This window comes from Equus asinus, chromosome 2 (genome assembly GCF_041296235.1).
Source record: "Equus asinus isolate D_3611 breed Donkey chromosome 2, EquAss-T2T_v2, whole genome shotgun sequence".
NCBI classification, from domain to species: Eukaryota; Metazoa; Chordata; class Mammalia; order Perissodactyla; family Equidae; genus Equus; species Equus asinus.
The window spans coordinates 1,831,458-1,852,729 of record NC_091791.1 but is presented as its reverse complement, the minus strand read 5'-3'; the positions used below and the strand labels follow the sequence as shown (position 1 = coordinate 1,852,729).

Sequence of the window (21,272 nt, the reverse complement as noted above, 5' to 3'; positions counted from 1 at the left end):
ACCTCCACACCCACCGTGGTCCTGGATGAGGCCCAGCGCCGGCACACTTTCTCCCGGTGGTCCGTCTGCTGTGAGCTGAACTGTGTGTCGCCAGTGATGATGCTGTGCCATGGTCCAGTGCAAAGTTGTGAGGCCTTGTCCTCTGCACCCTGCCATGACTGCCGACTAAAGCCACGTGCCTGTGGCTGACCTCAGAGAGAGGGCCGAGCCAGCCCAGCTGATCTGCCCCAGAAGAGGCCTCTCCGGCCAGCATCGCATCTGTGCACTTGAGTGGGCTACTGCGGGACCCCCACCCTCTCCCTGGCACTGGGCTGTCAGACCGGCAAGGTTCCCTACAGCAGCATCCCGCAAAGATCCTGCACAGGGCCCTTCCTTCTGGCCTCCTCCCTTGGCCTCCAGCCCGCGCCATGGGCGAACAAGAACGAGGAGGGTGCCGGGGTCCTCTGTGCGAGCCTGACCTGACCATGTGTGCGTCCCCTGCTCCCTGAGTCTTTGCCATCACACCCCAAGAGCACTCGGGCCCCTTCCTGTCACCTTTTGCTTTCTTTCCCTGATTATGAAGGAAATTCTAAAATTACAGAAAAGTGCAATTGAGACAATCAATACCACCCATAGTTAATGTCTGTGCAGGTACCCCTGTACATCGTTAGGTGCTGTTTTGGACTGTGTCCCCCCCAGATTCATATGTTGGAGCCCTAACCCCCAGCGTGATGGTGTTTGGGAGGTGATTAGGGTCCGATGAGGTCATGAGGTGGGGACCATGATGGGAGTAGTGCCCTCGTAAGAAGGGACACCAGAGAGCTCGCTCTGTCTGTCTCTCTGCTGTGTGAGCACTCAGCCCGCAGGCAGCCGTCTGCAAGCCAGGAAGAGGGCTCTCTCTCACCAGAACCCCGCCAGGCAGCACCTGAGCTGACTTCCAGCCTCCGGAACCAGGAGAAATACATTCCTGTTGTAAAGCCCGGTCTGTGGCATTGGGTTCTGGTAGCCTGAGGTGACAAGGACGGGTGTCCTTCCTCTCCCTCCATATCTGTACATCTGCCTGCCGCCTACTGACCTCCTGACCGTTGATGGGTTGGAAAATATCCCCCCACCAAAATTTGTATCACACTGTAGTCATGTCATGTGTCACGTTCATGACCATTTTAAAAAATCAGTGAAAAGATGATTTGTAGTGTCTGTGTAATATTCCATTGTTTCCTTAATCAGTTCCCTGTAATTAGACCTTTGGGTTGAATGTAATCCTTTACCGTCATGGACAACTCTGACAGTCTTTCTTACCCGCTATTCAGGGCTTTACTGTGGGTCAGACAAAATAGCGTGGGTATGATCCAGGGGACGGAGAGGTTCGTTGGGATCGAGGTGATGCTGGAGATGGATGTGGGGCTGTCAGTGGGAAGACAAGGGAAGGATGACCTGTGAGGAGGCAGGAAGGACAGGGCGTGCCCCGCTCACTGGGGAGGCTGCAGGCGGGTTCCACACGTGGGCTAGGGGGTTGCCTGACATGGAGGGCTCGTCTGGGAGCTGCTGTCCAGTTCAGGAACGGGTGGTCAGGGACCTAGAGCACACCTTGCGTCAGGCGTGCCCCAGCCCGGGTCAGGTGTCTCCTCCGGGGTATTGAGAGTTGGGGAGACTCAGTTGGGGTGAAGCCCGTGCTGGCGTGCAGTTCCAGCAAAGACCCGTAGCACCCACTCCATCTCCACGTGCCTCATGGACAAAGTTCTGCGGCCCGCAGCTTATGTTTAGGAAGAGGTGGAAATACGACAGGAGCTCAGTGTAAGGGGGCTACCTGGGTGGGGCAGCAGGGGAAAGGAGCATGGGTGAGCCGCTGACACTGTCCGTCAGCTGTCTAACTGTCCCTCCTCACAGAGCTCGCAAGCTTGACCTTGCACTCAGGGGCAGAATCTGCCTTGCTGTGTGAGCACGCTGCTTTTGAGGTCAAGGTCGGATCTGGTTATACTGAGGCTTAGACCTCTTTTCGGGGTCCTGGTGCGTGTATCTGGCCCTCTTCACTCCCCTTTGTGGTGAGGCTGCGCTGTGTCTCAGGTGTCCCCTCCCTCCACATTCTGGCGGGGGACCTGACACAGGCCCTCATGAACCATGACTGCAAACCGGCAAACAGCGCGGGGAGAGGCTGCCTTGCTGGGCGTTCCGCCACTGGGCTTAACGTCCCTTCAACGACCAGATGGTTGAGCGCCAAGTCTGTCTTCTTCCCTCTGGCTTGATGGCTCCTCGCAGCTGTAGTTCTCTCTGATCGTTGTGACGTTGGAAATAATTAACAAAACCAGGGCTGAAGAGCTGCCCGGATCAGCGTCCCTTGGCTGGTCCCGTGAACGGCAGCCGCTCCTCGTCCGAAAGCTTTATGCTGCTCGTTTCTCAGTGTGGCTGTGTTTTGCCCCTCTGCTGATCAAAGCGTCTGGTCTTTTGGTATTTTTCTTCGGCATTTGTATTATATCATACAAATCCTTTGTATTGTATCTTTTGTATCCTAACAGGAGATTTTGTCGGCTTGCGGTTTCTAATCCAAGCTTTTCCAGGTTGGGGTCTTTGTGCAAAATTGCAGAGATAATCAGGTCATCCCAGGAGGAGAACAAGGCTGGGTTTTGTTGCCCCCAAAGCTGTTCTTTACAGGAGAATCCCGCAGGCACGCGGTCTGCGGGAGGTCTGGGGGCTTCACTGCAAACTCTGAGGAGGGACCCGAGGCAAGCTTGATCTGAAATGTCTTTAACTGGACCTGAGGGTCGCTAAGAAGGCTCAGAGGGACCCAGGTGTCTGACTGTAATCAGCAGAGACTCCAGGGAGAAGGAGAATGCTGCGGAGACCCCGTGCACACCGGCCCCAGCTTCAGAGTGAAGCTTTAATGATCTCCGGGCTGGTTTCCTTCCACATCTGAATTAAGATCCTAGAAGGAGAATAAGTTCTGGAAGTAAGCCATGAGGTAAAATCAAGGTGATTTTTTTTCTTTTTGAGAGACGAGATGCCAGGTCTTCCCTGTATCCTGTCCTGCCCACGTTTCAGCTCAGCACGGCCCCATGTCTGTTGGAAGAGGGCAGAGAATGGCGTTGGCCTCTTGCTTCTTCAGGGCCGCCTCAGTAAACTGAGTCACCCATTACCGGTTTGACAGTGGCCTGCCTGGGGACACAGGGGTAGGTGCTGGTGGGATGGAAGCTGCATCCTCGATGCTGTTCCTCAGGGACCAGCCCAGTGCCAGGGTGGCCAATGGGACCCTCTGTGGCTGTTTGTGCCATACCCTCTTGGTCCTGCCTGGTGGCCCGCCACCACCATACTTTCACTCTTGTAGCAAACACTTACCTGTTACCTCTGCTGGGCCAGGCTCTGTGGACCTCCTGGGGCGGGTGAGCAAAGACGAGCACGGTCCTGGCCCTCTGGGAGTGGTCAGTGGCCAGACGGACACACCTGAAACCATGGTGCAAGCACAGGTACAGTTTGTGCCGTGGCAGATGCCACCGAGGAGTTTTCCCAGTTCCTTGAGAGTCGGGGCGAGGCCACTAGCCTGGTGGGGGAGGTCAGAGAAGACCCCCTGGGGAAGCAGACGTGGAGGGGGGTGGAGGGGGCGAGGCTTTCAGAGAGGAGCACGGCCTGCACAGAGGTGGGCACAGGAGGAGCAGTGAACCCGGGGCCTGGAGGGAGCCAGCACAGGAGGCTGGGGATGCGGCCAGCCAGCTGGAGCAGCCTGGGGACGCTGTTGACACCTCAGGCTGGGCTACTGGAGCGGGCTGTGTCCTGAGAGCCCTGGGACACCATGCGCAGGCGCAGAGATCAGCTTCATGTCAGCCTGTCTGTTTTCAATGTAAAGTACATGCAAAAACAGAATTTACACCTTATCCATTTTAAGTGCACAGTTGGAAGGCAGTAAGCACATTCCCATTGTTGTGCAAACGCCGTCCATCTCCAGAACTCTTCATCTTGCAAAACTGAAACTCTGTGACCATTAAATACGAGCTCCCCATTCCCCTCCCCCAGCCTCTGGTCCCCATCGTCTACTTTTTGCCTATGAATTTGACTCCTCTAGGGACCTCATATGAGCGGAATTCTACGGCATTTGTCCTTTTGTGGCTGCCTTATTTCACTTAGCATGACGTCTTCCAGATCCATCCATGTTGCAACCTGTGTCAGAATTTCCTTCCCTTTTTGGGGATGAGTGATATCCCATTGTATGGATGGACCACATTTTGCTTATGCTTTCCTCTCTTGATGGACACCTGGGTTGCTTCCACATTTTAGCTACTGTAATGATGCCCTATGAACTCGGGTGTCCAAACATCTCTTTGAGCCCTTGCTTTTAATTCTTTAGGATGTGTACCCCAAAGTGGACTTGCTGGATCTTATGGCAGTTCCATTTTTATTTTTTTGAGGAACTGCCGTACTGTTTTCCACAGGGGCGGCACCATTTTACATTCCCACCAGCACTGCACAAGGGTTCTACCTTCTCCACATCCTCGCCAATGCTTTTTGTTTTCTTGTTTTTCTGATGCAGCCAGGCTGATGGGTGTGAGGTGGTGTTTCACTGGGGTTTCGATTCGCGTTGCCTGATGATCAGTGAGACCGAGCACCTTTTCGTGTGCTGATGGGCCATCATGCATCCACTTCTCCTCCTTCCTGCCATCTTTTGGGGCATCTGTCTGCATATTAATTTCAAAATAACAATACCAACGTGTTATAACAATGTGGTTAGTGAAAAAGTTTAAAATATCTTTGCATGTTTTTCCTTTAAGATATAAATCACTAGGTTCATTTGTTTCTTTTTACTTGTACTTTTTAGGAATTGCTTTGTGTTTCTTTTGTGTGGATTTAATTTTGTTTTAGTTCCATATTAAAACATGTATAGAGTTACAAATCAGAGGACATTCAGAGAAAGCCAGCTTCATCTTTATCTTTTTAACCTTCTTCTCTCTCCTCTATTGGTAACATTTTTTTAAAAAGTAGTTTGGGTGTTTTTTTTGAGGAAGATTAGCCCTGAGCTAACATCTGCCATCAATCCTCCTCTTTTTGCTGAGGAAGACTGGCCCTGAGCTAACATCTATTGCCCCTCTTCCTCTATTTTATGTGTGGGACACCTGCCTCAGCATGGCTTGATAAGCAGTGTGTAGGTCCACACCTGGGATCTGAACCGGCAAACCCCAGGCCGCCAAAGTGGAACATGTGAACTTAACCACTGCACCACCAGGCTGGCCTCCTAAAAGTAGTTTTTGACTTATATTTCCATTTAACAATAATGTAAGCAAATGCATATGTATTTCCACTTCCCCTCTCCTGTCTTAGGTAAAACGTAGCCTATTATAACCCTGAAAAACTACTTATTTTCTTCACTTAGTACCATATCTTGGCCATCCCTCCATATCACAATGTGAAATCTTCCTCATTCCTTTTCCACAGCTGCATAGTACTCCCTCGTGTGGCTTATCTTAGCCTCGTCAGCTGGTTCTCTGTTGATGAATGTTTCAGTTGTTTCCGGTGTTTTGCTATTAGAAATAGTTCTACCATGAATGACCTTGTGCATACATAGTTTTTAATGTATTTTCCAGTATATCTTTGACTAGATTCTTAGAAGTACGATTTCTAGACCAAAAGGAAAGTGACTATGTAAATTTGCAGTATTTTGCCAGAATCCCTTCCACCGAAGTTGTACTGTCGTGTCTTATTCTCCCAGCAACATGCGAGCATGTGTGTTTGTCACAGTCTCGCCAGCAGACAATGTTGTGGAAGTTTTGAATGTCTGCCAGGTAGGGGAGAAATGGTAATTTCAGTGTAGTTTCAATTTGCATTTTTCTTAATGTGAGTGAAGTTGAGCGTCTTTTCATGGATTTAAAGGCTGGTTGCATTTCATTTTATTGAACAATGTATTCCTAACTCTTGCCCATTTTTTCCATTTTGCTCTGGGGTTGTTTGGCTTTTTCTTCTCAACTTTTGGAAGTTCCTTCTAGGTTAGCCCTTACTATGGTAGAAGTTGCGCACGTTTCTGCCAAGTTCTTTTTCTTATTTTTCCATCTGAGAGACCTCCTCATTTTGTCTCTGTTTCTTTTACGTCTCCTCTGTGTGTTCTCTCTTTTTTGTGCTTAGTTCCAGGTGATTTCTTCTGAATTATCTTCCAGTTCATCAGTTCTCTCTTCTGCTGTTCAATCTGCCACCAGAGGTGTCCATCGTGTGTTCAATTTCAGTTATTATATTTGTTGTTTCTAAAAGTGCTCTCTTTCGATTCTGGCTTGGCATATCACTTCTTATAGTTTTCCACTCCATGAAGTTATTTTCAAGCTTGTAATTTATTTCTTTAAAAAAATAGAAGGAGAGTGTGCCTGTGTGGGGCAGGGGATATGGGAACTCTCTGTGCTTTCTTCTCGGTTGTGCTGTGAACCCCAAACTGCTCTAAAAAATAGTCTATTTAAAAAATAGGAAGAATGGTTGTTTTGTTATCCATATTTGTTAATTCTAGTGTCTGAGTCTGAGTGGGTCCTTTTCTATTTTTCACGCGTGATGCTCGCTCATCGCTTTGTTTCCTGGCTTCCCTGGCCATCATCACCCGCACGTTCGTCCTTGTCCTTGAGCATCTGTCTGTGGGGTTTCTCTGAGACCTTGGATGCACACGCCCTTCCCAGAGAGGGTCGCATTTCCTCCTGCCAGGCCGCTGGGGGCACCTAGTTGAGAACTGCTTCAGACTCAGCCCTCAGCCTGGAGTCCGCAGCTGTGTGAGGCCCAGTCTGTTGTCAGCTCCTCAGGGCTGGGTTCTCCCTGCTGCCTCCCAAGGAAGCCTTCTCCACAGTCCCGTGGATTCGGAGGGTGCAGTGTGGGCTGGTACAGTTCTGCTGTAGCCTCTGACCGTTTAGCCCTTTGGTCCTAGCTTAACATGTGGAGGGTGCCTGACAACCCCCACAGGAGCAAAGGCTGGGGTTTTTCTCCTGCCTCCCTCACCCCCATGAGGCGAAGGAACAGAAGCCCAAGCGTGGAGCATTGGCCGTCCCTTAGGCGAAAGCTGCTGTGGTCCTTCAGTCTTCTGCTCTCTCTCCGTCCAGGTGGTCCCCTGGAATTTGGCCTCTCAGCATTTTGTTGCCTTGGGTGGGAGGTGAGTTAGTTCTGACCTAACCTAGCCCACCATTACCTGGGAAGGACTTCTGGAATTCTTTGTTCCCACGAGTATTGAAGAGGGCTTGGAGATGTTGGTTTCTGTCCTGGGTGGAGCAATAAGAACAAAGACTGGCCGCTTGAAGTAGGACTGTGGGCTAAGGCCACACTGTTGTGGTTTCAAGTTCCTTTTTGGAATGACCAAGGGTGGACCAGGGAACTTAATTCTGTGGACTTGGAAGAGGCCGTGGAGTGAGGCATCCGTGTCATAAAATGACGTCTAATCCCAGTGCCTAGTGCCAGTGTCAACTATGGCTTGGAGAAACCAGCAGATGGGGACAGTTCAGTTAATATAAGGGACGTGCCTTGGAGAGGCCTGGACTCTTTTCTCTTTCTCCCAATCACTTCTGTTGACCAGGAATTTCAGAAATAGGGGTGTGTGTGTGAAGTCACCATGTAGCTTCCTCTGTGGACAATCTCAGGGAAGAACTTCTGGGTTCATGTTTCTCGTGCCACCTGCAGGGGTGCAGACCAGCACTGGAGGCCCTGCCAGAGGTCAGGGGAGTTGGCAGACGTGGGAGCAGATGAGTCATCGGGCTGACTGGGGCAGGTGGGCTGTGGTGCAGGTGGCGTGGGCATGAGTCTAGACCAGAGCCACTTCCAGCCAGCCTGCCAAGTGGACCCATCCCTGCAGGGCTGACGCCGAAAGCTAGGTCATGAGTCAGGGAGAGGCAGGGTTGGTTGGTAGCATAGACTAAGGTGGGGTCATTACTGGGTTCCAGACTAAGGGGTGGTCAGTGAGCTGAAGTCAGGAATAGCGCTGGGAGAGAGGCAGCACCATGGATAGCACCCAGCAGGCCATGCCAGCGGGAAAAGGGGAGCTGCCCTCTCATTTGCAGTGGCAGCTCCAGCTCGAGGAGCCGGGCCTGGCCCTGGTCCTTTCTGCTGGCCTCTGAGGGGCTGGGCAGGGAGAGCAGCCTGCGCTCCCATGTGTGCTTGAGGAAGGCGGGCTGGGCCTTCTGCGTGTATTGAGGGCGTCGGCTGCTTTGGGGGCTCATTGGAGCAGATTTCTTAGGACTGCTGGGGTCTACTTTGTTCATTTTATTTCTCCAGGAGCCAGAACAGTGAAAGCTGAGCTCTTAACTGGGAGGTTGACAGCAAACTCTTTCTTCAGTGGGAGTGGTTCATCAATGACAAAAATGTCCCCTACAATGTCGTGTGGAGTAGACACGGGTGTTCCACCGAGGCCCCTGGCGCATATAGGTAACTTGTCTTGAGAACAACTGCTCAGAGCAATTGGTTGGAGCAATGGCGTGAGTAAATTAAAATTCAGTGTCCTTTTTTGGTCAACATTTGGGAGGAAATCAAAGCAAGGCAGGCTTTGCCAAAAAGCCTATAGGCCGTGCTGAAATCAGACGAGGAGGGAAGACTGAAGGAGAGCCGAGGATCAGCACGGCGCCGTCAGCAGCATGTGGGGCCTGCAGGGCTGCGCCGCAGCCAGCCCTCCTTAGAGCCGCGTGAATCACCCCGCGCCACCGTTAATTAATGCCGGCTCTCGCTTCATGGTCTTTTATTTTCCATCTTAAAATTCTCTCTGAACTTGGGAACTTGGTGAGCAGGAGACTAATAAGCTGCTCCCTCTATCTTCTCTCCCACTAGGGTCTGCAACCCACTGTGGTCCCACTGTGTCCCTGAGGACCCAGAAATTGGCCTTCTCCTCTTGGGGGTCCGGGCCCTCCTACCCCTTCTCCCCACAAGTCTTGGTCAAATATCCTCTGGTGGGATTGCTCCTGCCTCTTTTCAGCTCTCCCCAGCATACACACGTAATTCAAGCCTGCATTTCCTGTTTAGTGCCATCAACGTCGGTTCCCTGGGGACAGGCAATACCCTTGTCTGTCTGTCCTGGTCAGTGTCGCTCACTTCCTTGTGGTCAGTCAGTGCCTGTCTTTCCAAAAGTCTGGCTCTAGAGTCAGACAGTCTGAGTCCAGCCTGGCCTCGTTCCTGGGGGGTGGTGGGACTCTGGACTTCCCTTCCCGCCTCTCCAGCCCAGGCTCCTCCTCTGAGAGATAGGGGTGAGGCTTGGATGAGAGAAGAGGGGCCCTGCCCAGCGGGAGCCTGGCCAGTTCCTGCTGCCCAGTGCCGTCCACATCTCATCCTTGAATCACAACTGTGGACTTTTCCTCTTCCCCTTTTCCGTGTGCAGAGAAACCCTTTGAAACTCCAATGCCTGGTACCTTACCATCCCTGGGAGGGGCCCCAAGAGTAGACCTCACAATCAGTAAGGGGGCCTGTCCGCAGGGGTCGATGGTTCTTTGGGAGATGCTGGGGAGGTGTGGATCTTCCTGACCCTGGTGCCATCCACTGGGTTCAAGTGAATTCCTAGCGCTTCTCCCGGGCTCTGCTCACGCCCATGTGCACAGAAACCTGCCGGGCCATGCACCACCAGCACTCTCTTTCCCCAGAATAAGGGAGAGCGATTGTATAAAAAACCTTGAAAGAACAAAGGGACTCTTCTTTTAAAAGCGGCAGATAAAGCCAAAAATGAAATTCTGCTGACTGCTATTCGCTGTGCTCGGCTCTGGTCTCGCTCTGCCTCCCCCTGCCAGTACGTGGTTCCCGGAGGACTGCCCTTGTGGTCAGTGCACAGCGGATCGGAGCCCGCTCGAGCTCTCCCCGAGGCTGGGCACCGCCACTTGCCAACACGAGAGCAGATGTTTTAGACCACTTCCCTGAAGTTGCTGACTCTCTGGGGCTTTGCCGTGGCAGGCGGCAGTTCCTGTGGCTGGACACTCTCTGACTTGGGGAAATATGCCTCCTTGCCTAAGTCACACAGCGTGTGCCTGCCCTGCGCCTCATCTCCCTCGGGCCCACGGCCTCCCTGGGCAGGTGAGCTCCCCAGCCAGTGTGCGGTCAGGGCCTGTGCTGGGGGCCTGACCCCCGAGGGCATGAGGGCCTCGCACAGCAGGTGGATGCATGCTCCAGGCTCTCCGGAGACAGGGAGGAGAGACTTGGTTGAGCCTGGAAGGACGTGAAGGAGGGGCTGGTGAAGAGGAGAGGGGGTCCCGCAGGCAGGGACATTGTCTAGTGACCTATTTTCACACCACCTTCGGGGACATTTCCTCTGGTTTTCCACTGACTTTGCGTGAAGGCACTCAGGCTTCGTCTGTGCAGCCTGCAGACCAAAGGGTTTCTCAGAAGGAGACTTTTCAATGGCTGCTCGTGTTCCTTGGCAGGATGGGAGGCTCAGCTGGTCAGCACATGGTTAGTTTTCTGCAGCATTCTTTTGGCATCTACAGAGAGGGTCTTTCATGCCTTATTCTGTCCTGTATTTTCTTGGTCTGCTTCAGGTCTCCTTGGGGATTCTTGATGTCAGATAAACAGATGTGGGTGCCCCTCGTCTGCAGTGGGTCCTGTCGAATTCAGGGTATAACTTGGTACATGCTGTAGCAGGAAGTTGAAGCCTTGGTGCAAGCCGGGTGCAGGGCTGTGCTGACACTGCCTTTGGCAGGCGCCTGAGGATGTAGGGTTTCTGCCCCGCCTCTGGTACACAAGTGTGTCCCAGGGCATTCACAGCACCTGCCACACGTCCACTCAGCCTGTTGCCTTCAAGACAGTGGACTGGGGCCGGCCCCGTGGCCGAGTGGCTGGGTTTGCGTGCTCTGCTTTGCCGGCCCAGGGTTTCGCCGGTTCAAATCCTGGGCGCAGACATGGTACTGCTCATTAAGCCATGCCAAGGCAGCGTCCCACATGCCACCACTAGAAGGACGCACAACTACAATATACACAGCTATGTACTGGGGGGCTTTGGGGAGAAAAAGGAAAAATAAAATCTTTAAAAAAAAAAACAGTGGACAGTGTGCCGGACTGAGGCGGCCAGATGACCCTGCTGTCTGCACTGTGATGGGAGGGTTAGCATGGCCTCGGGCAAGGCCATGAAGGGCCACTGCTGTCCCCTGCACAGAAGAGCAAACTGCATCGACCCTACTTGCTGTTGGGGTTTGGGAAGATCGCCAGAGCTAGGTCAACAGCCGTGTGCCAGCCGTGCCGGGCTTGGCTGACATGTTCAGTAGGGACTGTGCCAGCTCAGGAGCTGCCATGGGAGAGCCCGCCTGGCGAAGTCTGTGGGCTCACGACCCTCTGCTGTGACCGGCGGGTTCTTTCTTGGGGCCTGTGGAGGTGAATTGAGTGGGTTTATGATGGGCCCACCCACCGCGTCCTTTGAGACCTGATGGGGCCAGTTTCTCTTCTGCTGTCTGGGGGCGTGGGGAGTCCTTCAGGGGTTCTGTCGGCCTTCCCACATAGTGGCTCTTACTCCTCAGACCGGGAACCCGCTGTAGAGGTTTGCCGGCTGCCGGGGACGCCCCTCACAGCTCTGCACTCAGGGAGCAGGACTTCATCCATCCCCCCGGACAGGGTGCGGCCTCTACGCTCAGGGGACCCCAGATGGCGTTTTGCGTCCTTTGCTATCAGTGTTGCCTTAGACCGTGTATCCAACAGCCTCCAAAGACACGAGCACCTCCGTTTCCCAGGCACAGTCTGGTGAATGGCTGCGCCCTAGGGGAGCAGGTGGGGACGATTATTCCCTGGTGCAATTCCTCAAGGGCTCGGCTCTCCCTCACGGTGCTCTGGGTCTGTGATGCGGCTCAGAGCCTGTGGCTGGTGAAGGGGGGGGGTCCTCATCATGCTCTCAGGCTTCTGAGTACCAGCTCTCCATCGTTTCTCGCTCACACACCTTGGCCACACTCTTGTCATTGACCCCCCGTCTCTCCCCCAGAAGCACAGTGTCAGTAGCCTGGGCACCTCTGCCTCTGCCATCCTGGTGTCCTGTCATCACCATTGATCCTGGGAGCCCAGCCCATGGCAGTGACTCCTGCTGCTGCCCATGGACCTCTGCCTCTGCCTCTGGACCTCCCCAGCACCTTGTGTGGTTGTGGGTCCTGCAGGGAATGAGGTAGGGTGGAGGCCTGGACCCCCATAAAGTCCATTCTGACCTGCCTGCCTCCTGGAGACCCACATCTCTGCCTCATTCATTGTAGGCCACTGTTACGTCCAGTTGTCGAGAAGCCATCCCCACGGCTCCAGATGTCCTTTCTTGTCAGGACCTTAAACTGCTTAAAAGTCATGCAAGAGCATTTTCTTTCTTTTTTTGAATGCTTTTTTGTTTTTTGGTGAGGAAGATTGGCCCTGAGCTAACATCTGTTGCCAGTCTTCCTCCTTTTTTTTTATCCCCAAAGCCCCAGCACATAGTTGTATATCCTAGTTGTAGGTCATTCTGGTTCTTCTATGTGGGATGCTGCCACAGTGTGGCTTGATGAGTGGTACATGGGTCCGTGCCCAGGATCCAAACCGGTGAACCCTGGGCCACCAAAGTGGAGTGCATGAACTTAACCACTCAGACATGGGGCCGGCCCCAGGAAAGCATTTTCAAGTCAATAAAATTCCCCTCTCGCCTTATCCTCTACACTCCTGAGTCCAGACCTGTGTGGTTCCACCAACTCCAGCTGGCACACACCCGCCTGGTGTTGGAAGTCTGTGGGGGTCCGTGGAACTCCTCCTGGAGCGTGGGCTACACTGTTCCTCTCGAGCTCACTGTCGTTGTCGGTCTGGAGGTGATGAGGGAGGGGGATGGTCTTGAGAAACAGAAGCCTGATTGCGTGGGCGACTGCCTTACCGAAATGTTTTCCGTTTCTTCACTTGAGAACGGCTGCTCTCCTCTGGCACTGGGGAGGAAGCTGCTTCCCCAGCCCAGAATGTCCCCCCAGATGTCCCATCCAGGTCTCAGGGTCCCGTCCTTCCTACCAGGGCCCTGACTGTGACACCCAAGACCAATCAAGGCCACACAATCTGTCCCCTTTGTACCTCTTCTGCCTTCACAGTTAGTTCCTGGGCCCGATGCTTGCTGGCTGTAGGAGACAGGGGCTCTTTATCCACTGCCGTGGAGGCCTTCACACTGTGACAGGCCATCTTAGGTTGAAAGTTGGGTGACCTGAGCTGTCAGTTTCCCTGTGCAAGGCCGTCGAAGCTGTGAACCCAAGCCATCAACTGCACAGTCCTTACAGCTGCCCCGACCCCTAGATGTGAAATGACCCTGCTGTTCCACCTCCCACGTACCCCTCATCCCCATCCACCACCAGGGAGGCCTCTGCACTCCAGGGCCCCCTTCCACCAGCAGTGGGGCCCTTACCTTGCCCAATGATGAAGGATCTACTTCTAGAATCCCTCTGTGGGTTCCAGAATCCCCCCCCCCCCGATTTCCAGAATCCCCCCTGAGTTCCAGAATGCCCCCGAGTTCCAGAATCCCTCCCGAGTTCCAGAATCCCTCCATGGGCTCCAGAATCGCCCCCCTGAGGCTGCTGTCTACAGCCACCAGTACTCTCAGCCCTAGGTCCCCCCAGAGCCCCTCCGTCCCCAGGGCAGACGTGAGACAGCCCTACTGTAGGGCGTGCATTTTAGGAAGGGATCCCAGGGGACAGAAATGGGGATGGGGAAGAGTGAGCCGGCGGCGGGGGGTGGGGGCAGGAGGGAAGGCCACCACACAGGGCTGTGTTGGCAGCTGGTCATTGGTCGGTGCACTTCTGGGTGGGACCACTGGAGCCATGCTGGAGGAAGGACAGACAGAAGGATGCGTTGCAGGACACTCGTGGCATCTGAGATGCTGCCTCGCTGGGTAGCGTCAGTACCGTGAGACCAGGCGCGGGGCTGGTTGGGAAGGGCCCCAGGCTCCCAGCTCAGGCCCAGTGACGGGCGGTCACTCATCCGAACAGTCGAGAGTGTGTGTCTCGCTCAGCCTTTCGTTGCCTCCGTGCTGTCACCCCTTCCTCTTCCTCATGCAGCCACGTGTCAACCCCTGGGATGGGCACCCGTGGCTGGAACAAGGGCAGCTGTGTGCTGTGTTTCTAACCCCATGAAAGGGGCGTTATCTTCAGTCCTAGCCTGGGACAACTGCCCACCTCACTCTCCGTGGCATGAATACGGCGTATTCTTTGTGTGGCTTTGGATTAAACACACATTGTAATTAGTGCTGAACACAATGGCGCTGTGTTCACACCGCACACGTGTGTGCAATGCAGGGAGCGGCTCGAGTGTCATCCCAGCAAGAGGACCACAGCTGGCCACTCCCCGGGCCAGGTGGGAGTTCTGCAGATGCTTCACCTGCACGTCTAAGCCCCCACCACCCCACCCTCTCCTCACAGTTATTGATCAAGGACCCGACCACGTGTCTGGGGCTGATCGGCCGTGGTGGTGAGTGTTTCATCCTCTGGTGATGATGTGCTTCGGACCCTTGTGACAGCAACAGACAGGTGGGTGCAGGCCGAGGTTGGGGCCCTAGGGCCTGATTTGGTGCCGCAGACGGGGAAGGATGTGAGGCGTGAGGCTGCTCCCGTCTGGGGAAGTATTTGTGTAGCATCTGTGGGTGGAACGCAAAATGGGGCTGAGGAGCTGGTTTCTGAAGCTGAGGTTAATGGGGGCTCTAGAACTAGTCGACGCGCAGGTGTGTTGCCCCTACTGAGCGGGCACAGGTGTGAGCGGCCCAGAGGGAGGAGAGCTCCGCTTTCCCAGGGGAGCTCCCAGCACACACTCAGCTGGTGAAACGCAGAGATGCACGATGCGCCCAGTGAAGCTGGCAAAGGCGCTTCTTAGCATTCTCCTCGTGTGTTCCTCATGTCGTCCTGGCTTTTCCACGGATGCGTGTGTAGAAAGACAGTAACGCCCCTTACGTGATGCAGCGGGCGGGGCACACACCAGGTTGTTGGAGAAGCACGTTCCATCTCGATGGAAGGCACCACTGAAAAGAGAGGTTTGGCTTGGGATTCCAAAGCCCCTTCATTACCTTTGGCGAATCCTCAGACGAGCCCACAGTTCTAGCTCCAGACGGGAGTGGAGCCCCTGCTGCTCCATGTTCACAGGGTGGCCTCTCTGTTCCAGGTGTTCGTTCACCGTCCCCAGGCTCTTTACGCTCTAGTGGGACAGAGGTGTCATGCGACAGGCTCACGCAGCGTGGGATAAGCTCACTGTCCAAACTTCTGGATGCCGGTTCTTTCCATCTGATTTGGAACAGCTGTCCACGCGGCCGACAGCAGGGCCTGTTCTGTCCCATGTGCGTTCTGGCTGCAGCAGTCTGCGATGGAATGGTTTCTGGTTTTTGCTAAACTCACCTGCAGGTGGGAGGAGAAGCCTTTCTTCCCCTAATGAGCTTTCCCTGGAAGGCCTCTGGGGCTGCCGGTGCCTGTGGGACAGTGGTCAGCGTCCCAGGAGTGACCAGTGTAGGTCATCGTGATGAACCGTCTGTGCCGGTGTTGACTCTGCCCACCAGGGGACATTTGTCCCTCGGCCGCAGGAGTGTGCACTTGAATGTTTCAGTACGAGCCAGGATTTGCCAAAAGTCTCGTTTCTTCTTGGAGGAAGCCTGTTTTACCGAAGACAAGAGTGTGGAATGATCGACTTGTCCGGGTCAGGAGGGACATTGCAAACACCGCCATTCATATATTTCTCAGGAAAGATGGTGTTTACGTGGTAACTGTGGCCACATGCAGAAGACCAAGCTGCCCTTCTGGGAAGGAGGGCCAGCGGGCCGCGGCCCTGCTGCTCCCGTCACTCTCAGTGACTCTGCGCTGCCTCCTCCTCGGTGCCTGGAGGACAGCCCCTCAGGATGTGAGGACCACACTGAAGCTGCCTCCCCTTCAGAGACTGCAAGGGTGACCTCAGAACGGACATGGCGGCAGCGCCTTTGCTGAGGCAGGTGGACAGGCGGAGCTGAGCCCCTGAGCAGGGGCCCTGCGGCCAAGGCACCTGGGGCCCACCGCTGCCGATCTGCTCTTGCAGGCTGCGCTGACTCACGGGAGCTCAGATTGCCAGAAGAAAGCTGACTTTACCTTGGAGACCCAGAGGGGAATTGGGAAGTGACTTTTTTTTAAAAGCTCTTTGTGTCAGAGTAGAGCTGCTGTTTAGAAGTAAATGGAATTGCTGTCAAGATGGCCAGTGAAGACAGGCTGAGCAAGCTTCTACTTCACACACTCGAGAATGCAGGGTGGAGCCATCTCCAATTCTCTCCAGCTCATTTCACAGGGGACAGGGCGGGAGTGGGAGGGAAAGAAAGAAAGGGAGCGAGAGAAATTGATCTGGGTTTTAGAAAAGAAATCTAGAAATCTCACCGGAGCCTCGAGCTGCAGCTGCCTCTGGGGGTGGGGGTGGCGGGCTGGCTGCTGTCGCAGGGCCAGAGGCCTGTACTGTCCCGTCCACGTGGGGTGGGAAGAGGAGATAAAACTTTGCTGAAGGGAACTGGGCACAGTGCTCGGAACTGGAAGGGCTGCCCCTCCTGAGGTGGACTGGAAACACCCACCAGCCCCGAGAGGTGACTGGGAACCTTGTCTTGTCTCTGCTCACTCTGGGCGGGGAAAGCATTTAGGGAGACCTTGAAGAGCCAAGCTGTGCCTTTCCCAACTTTGAGGCTTCAAATGATGCAATCTGAGCTCCCAACCAGGACGGATGTCAAGGTGGGTCCAAGCAGGTCACCCGGGGCGGGGGGGGTTCGGAGTTGGGGGGAGGGCAGAAGCAGACACAGACCAGGCCTTGAAGGACAGGGGGACAGCACTACGATTGTTCCAACAGATCCAGAAAAAGCGTTTGATAAATTACAACACCCATTCACAATTTTAAAAAAATATGCACTTAGCAAATTTGGAATACAGATAAATTCTTTAACGTGGTAAAAGGAATCTGTCAAAATCCTGCAGCAAATGTCATACTTAATGGTGGACCGTTAGAAGCATTTCTCTTCAAGAAAGAAGTGAGAGAGATGCTAATCATCACTACCTCTCCTCAGCAGTGTACCAGAAGTCCTACCAGCACGAGGGCACAGGAGAGAGAAGGTGCTAGTACGACGACTGGGAAGGAAGAAACAGAACTGCCTTCTCTAGAGAAGGTGGAAATGAACTATTAGAACTGGTGAGATTTCAGCAGGTCGCTGGCACAAGGTCAATATAAAAGAATCAGCAGTGTCCCGTACGCCCCCTTTCTGCTGGTTATGGTGTGGGAATGCAGCAGCACACACAGAAATGCCACTCGTGATTGTGGCACAGAGTTAGGCAGCTAAGAGTCAATATGTCAAAAGTTGTGCACAACGTTTGGAGAAAATGATACTTCATTGAAAGACACAAAAAAGAGTCCTAAATAAACGGAAAATCATACTGTGTCCACGTACAAGAAGGCTGAGGGTCAGAGCTGTCAGTTCTCTCCCAGCTAATCTGTAAGTTCAGCGTAACTCGAATCAAGATCCAAACAGGGTTTTCATTGAATTGGACAAGTTGACATAGAAGAATAAATAGTTGAAAAGGCCACCTTTGAAAACCACCAAGGTGGAGGAGATGAACCCTACCAGATAGCAAGACATCCTACAAAATTAAGTAACGAAACAGTGTGATGTTGCTGCAGACACTGACAGAGACCGGCCTCGAGTCCCGAGGGAACGGGAGGGGAGTATGACCAAGCTGGCACCAGGAGGTCGCTGGGAGAGACGGCCTCCTAGCTGCGGAGGGGTTTTGCACATGAGAAGACCTGTGTTGAAGGGAAAACTGCGAAACCTTTAGAAGTAAAGCTTGGAGGATGTCTTAATGTGTCAGGAAAGGATTTCTTAAGCCAGAAACAAAAACATCACAAAACAGAGGAAAAGATGGATAAATATTAAATTTAAAGTTTCTGCAGGATAGAAGACAACATAAAAATGGAAAGACTGGCCAAGACGTCCCCAACAGCGGATTAATATCCAGCGTATATAACGGCCTCTTTCAAAGCAATGAAGCACGGCTGACCCAACAGAGACAGAGGGTGAAGGACGGACAGCTGGTCGTAGGCACGGAAGCCTGCGTGTGGATGTCCAGTTTTCCCAGCACCGTTTGTGGAAAACACCGTCCTTTCTCTATTGAATGGTCTTGGCACTCTTGTCAAACATCATTTGACCAGACATGCGAAGGTTTATTTCTGGGTTTCCTACTCTGCTCTTTTGGTCTATATATCTATCTTTAATGCACGTGTGCTTATTTTTAAAAATAAAAATGTGATCATACTGTACACACTTTTTTCTAGCGGCTTTAGGAAAAAACCTAACAGCATGTTGTTTGCATCTCTCCGTGTCCGTGAGTGCAGACTTTGGCCATTTTTAACTGGTGCCACGGTCTGCGGGTCTATGTGCGTTCCATCGTTTATGTAAATGATCTCTCTGTTGTTGGACATTTAGGAAGCTTCCAATTGTTCACTGTTATATTATGGGCAACGTTGCCATAATCATCCTTAAATGAGTTATATTTAAAGTTCTCAGAGCAGCGCCTGGCACAGGCTAAGTGCCATAAAAGGATTTTTAAATAAAATCTGTACACAAACACCATGATTATATCATTTCCTTGGGATGAATTCCTAGGAGTCACATTGCTGGGTTAAAGGGTGGCAGGTTCAACAGGTCACCCTCTGCCGTCTCCCTCTGACCTCATGAGTAGCTGCCCTCTGAGGTGGGGCACTGGGGCCCAAACAGACCCCACAGAGTGGCCCCCTTCTCGCTTCAGGGCCCCGTCACGTGCCCTTGGCACAGGGCCGTGGTTTGGAGCTTGGTGTCCAGGGTCATGCCCCCACCCCAGTTTGCATCCTGGCTCAGCACCTGCAGGCTGTGCAATAGTGGGCAGGCTGCCCAGCCTCCTGGTGCCTCAGTTTCCTCACCTGTGAAAAAGAGAAGGTGATAACAAGTCACCAGTGGGGTCATCATGACTATTGAGTGACTTAGAATACATTAAGAGCTTAGAAGAATGTCAACTGTTAGAGAGCTTTTACTGTCATCACTAATATTTTGCCAAAGGCACAGTGATGGCCTTAGTCACAAAGACCTGGTAATCGTTCCATCTCATTAGAGTTAACCAGATCTAGGCGAGCAGCAAGTGTAACCAAAAGCTGGGGTTTCCCTTGTACTATTATTATCGTATTATGCTTTATTATCATCGGTATTTACTCTGTGGGTTCCTGTCGAAAAGACGGCCTCTGGGTCTAGTGTTGGAGTGAAGTTTGGACATTTGGGCGGGAGGGAGGGAGGGAGGGGCGGGGTGCAGGCAGAGCTGGTGGCGCCCTCGCTGACAACTATTGCGGCACTAACTGGGGAGAACCAGGGCCGGCGCCATGTCCCTCGTCCAGTCTCGGTTCTAGACTCAAATGCAGCCGTGGCTTCTGTCCTGGGCAGGACAGTGAAGTGCAGGGCTGTGTCATCACCATCTTAATTGTTTCCGTGATGAAATCAGAGCAGCTGGCTTCGGGTGCCTTCCGCTTGGAAACCTTGAGGGATCCTGCATTTGCTGAAGAGCCGACACAACCGCCCTTTGCTGCTCCGGAGGTTGATCACAGCGTCGGGACAGGGCGGGCTCATGCGCTCGACAATCGCACAGCAAGTGGCGCTGGCTTATTGGTCCGATTCATTTCCACGTTTTCACTCTTAATTAATGGATATTAATCCCTTCTATCACCCCACCATTTAAAATAAAACACACCCGTTGGAGTGGAAGTTCATTCACGTCGTTGACCTCATAGCTGCGTAAAATCCAGAGGGGATTCTCTAAGGGAAAGAGCGCCGGAGTGCTCTCCTGAGGCAGCTGGATGCCGAGGGGGGCACGGGGCAGGATTATCCTCCATGGCTGTGCTCCTCGCTTGTCTTTCCTGTGAGGATGTGGCCAGACCAACCCCGAGTCCAGGATCCCTCCTTGTGTGAATAGAAGGAGCTGTCAGGATCCCATCTACGTGGCTGTGCCTGTACCAGCAGGCAGAGCAGACAGCTTCCTCCCCTGCCCCCAGCAATCGTCTATGCGGTCTCTGAATGGAGCACGACGCTGGGTGCATCTGAGATCGCCTGTCTGGGTGTAGCATTTACAAGCTCGCTCGCTGGCTCGGGAGAGGTTAGTGATCCGGCTACTGGCATCTGCTTAGAAACGGCCGGGAGATGGTCCCTCCCCCTGGATGTAGTCAGCGTGGTAAATTCCATCTGAAAAATAAAGCTGAGCGCTTTGCTGAGTCATAGAACCCTTGGAGCTGGTTGCCTCGGCTGGACGGAGTCTCAGACGAGCTGGGAAAGATGCACCTGGTCGGGGAAGAAGATACATGGGTGAGAAGGGCACGACCAGAGGGGTCGAGGGCGTAAGTGTTTCTTTTGAGCGCTGCAGAGGCTTTGCTGTTTTCCAGTTGGGCCGAGGTCTTTCTGCACAGGTTTGTTCAATTTGAATTCACTTCTATATTTAGTGTATGTACATATGTAGCCGGAAAGTTAACAGCGTGGGGCAATATATCCTCTTAAGTGTGCAAAGAATATCACAGAGGAAGATGCTCACTCTGTCCTTTTTCTCTTCAAGCTCCTGCGTGCATTTGGGGAGGGCTGGGCCTGCTTCCCTCAGGGCACCAGGTTTCCCCTCTCAAACACGCCTGTTGTTTGATCCATATTCGAGCTGGAGCTTCTTCACACGCAGCCGTGGGGGGATGTGGGTTGTGACCTCACTCCGTGCTGGGTGGGGTGAGCACCCCATGGACACAGCAGCAGAGCACTTCTCTGCACGGCGAGAGGCCCCACCTTGCCTGGTTGGGCTGATGGGTGGGACTCCTTCCGGCCTTCTTTTCCTTTTAATAACAGGGCATGTTTGCGTCAGGCGCTCATACTCCCCTGCCCCTTGGTTGGATGGTGTCTTCTCTTTAAAACTTAATCAAGAATCACAATTTGTCCATTGACATCACTTCTGATGCAAAGAACTCAAGTGCTTTTGGGTAACAACAGCTTAGTAACTGATTTCCAACACTGTTCTTCAAAAGAAGTGGTGGTTATTACATTGTGCCTCAGTTTCTCCCGTTGTACAGAGAAAATCGGTGGTTGATGGGGCCTGGCAGGCTTGTGGTGGAAAGAATATCACAGGTGATTTGGAACTCAGTTAACTATTGTGCTGCTCGTTGAGATGTAAATGAGATTAGCCACGAGACTGTGCAAGTTGGCTGGAGACCAACACCTGCCGTGGCCTCTGATGCTGCTGTGGGTCCCCAAGTGTGGGACAACCAGTAACAACACACAGAGGATTGTTTTTCGTTCAAAACCAAGATAGAGTTGGAGGTTTGAGACTCTTCTCAGTAGATCTAGGCCTTTGGACAGCTGGGGAGCGGAATGCTCCCTGGGTCCCTGACGGGAGCAGAGC

The 21,272-nt window shown here is 53.1% G+C and overlaps 1 protein-coding gene across 22 annotated transcripts in view; it reads left to right on the top strand.

Moving 5' to 3' along the window:
* The window catches only part of JAKMIP3 (Janus kinase and microtubule interacting protein 3), a 128,153-nt gene that overhangs the window by 3,052 nt on the left and 103,829 nt on the right, over positions 1-21,272 (top strand). Inside the window, exon 1 of one of the 22 annotated variants that reach the window (XM_070480827.1) lies at positions 20,057-20,203. The exons of 19 other annotated variants lie outside the window; for them this stretch is intronic. The gene's annotated coding sequence lies outside the window, so the exon portion shown is untranslated. Of the gene's footprint in view, positions 1-20,056; positions 20,305-21,272 lie in introns of those variants that run through there. 2 more of the 22 variants (XM_070520674.1, XM_070520660.1) reach the window with 2 other exon arrangements.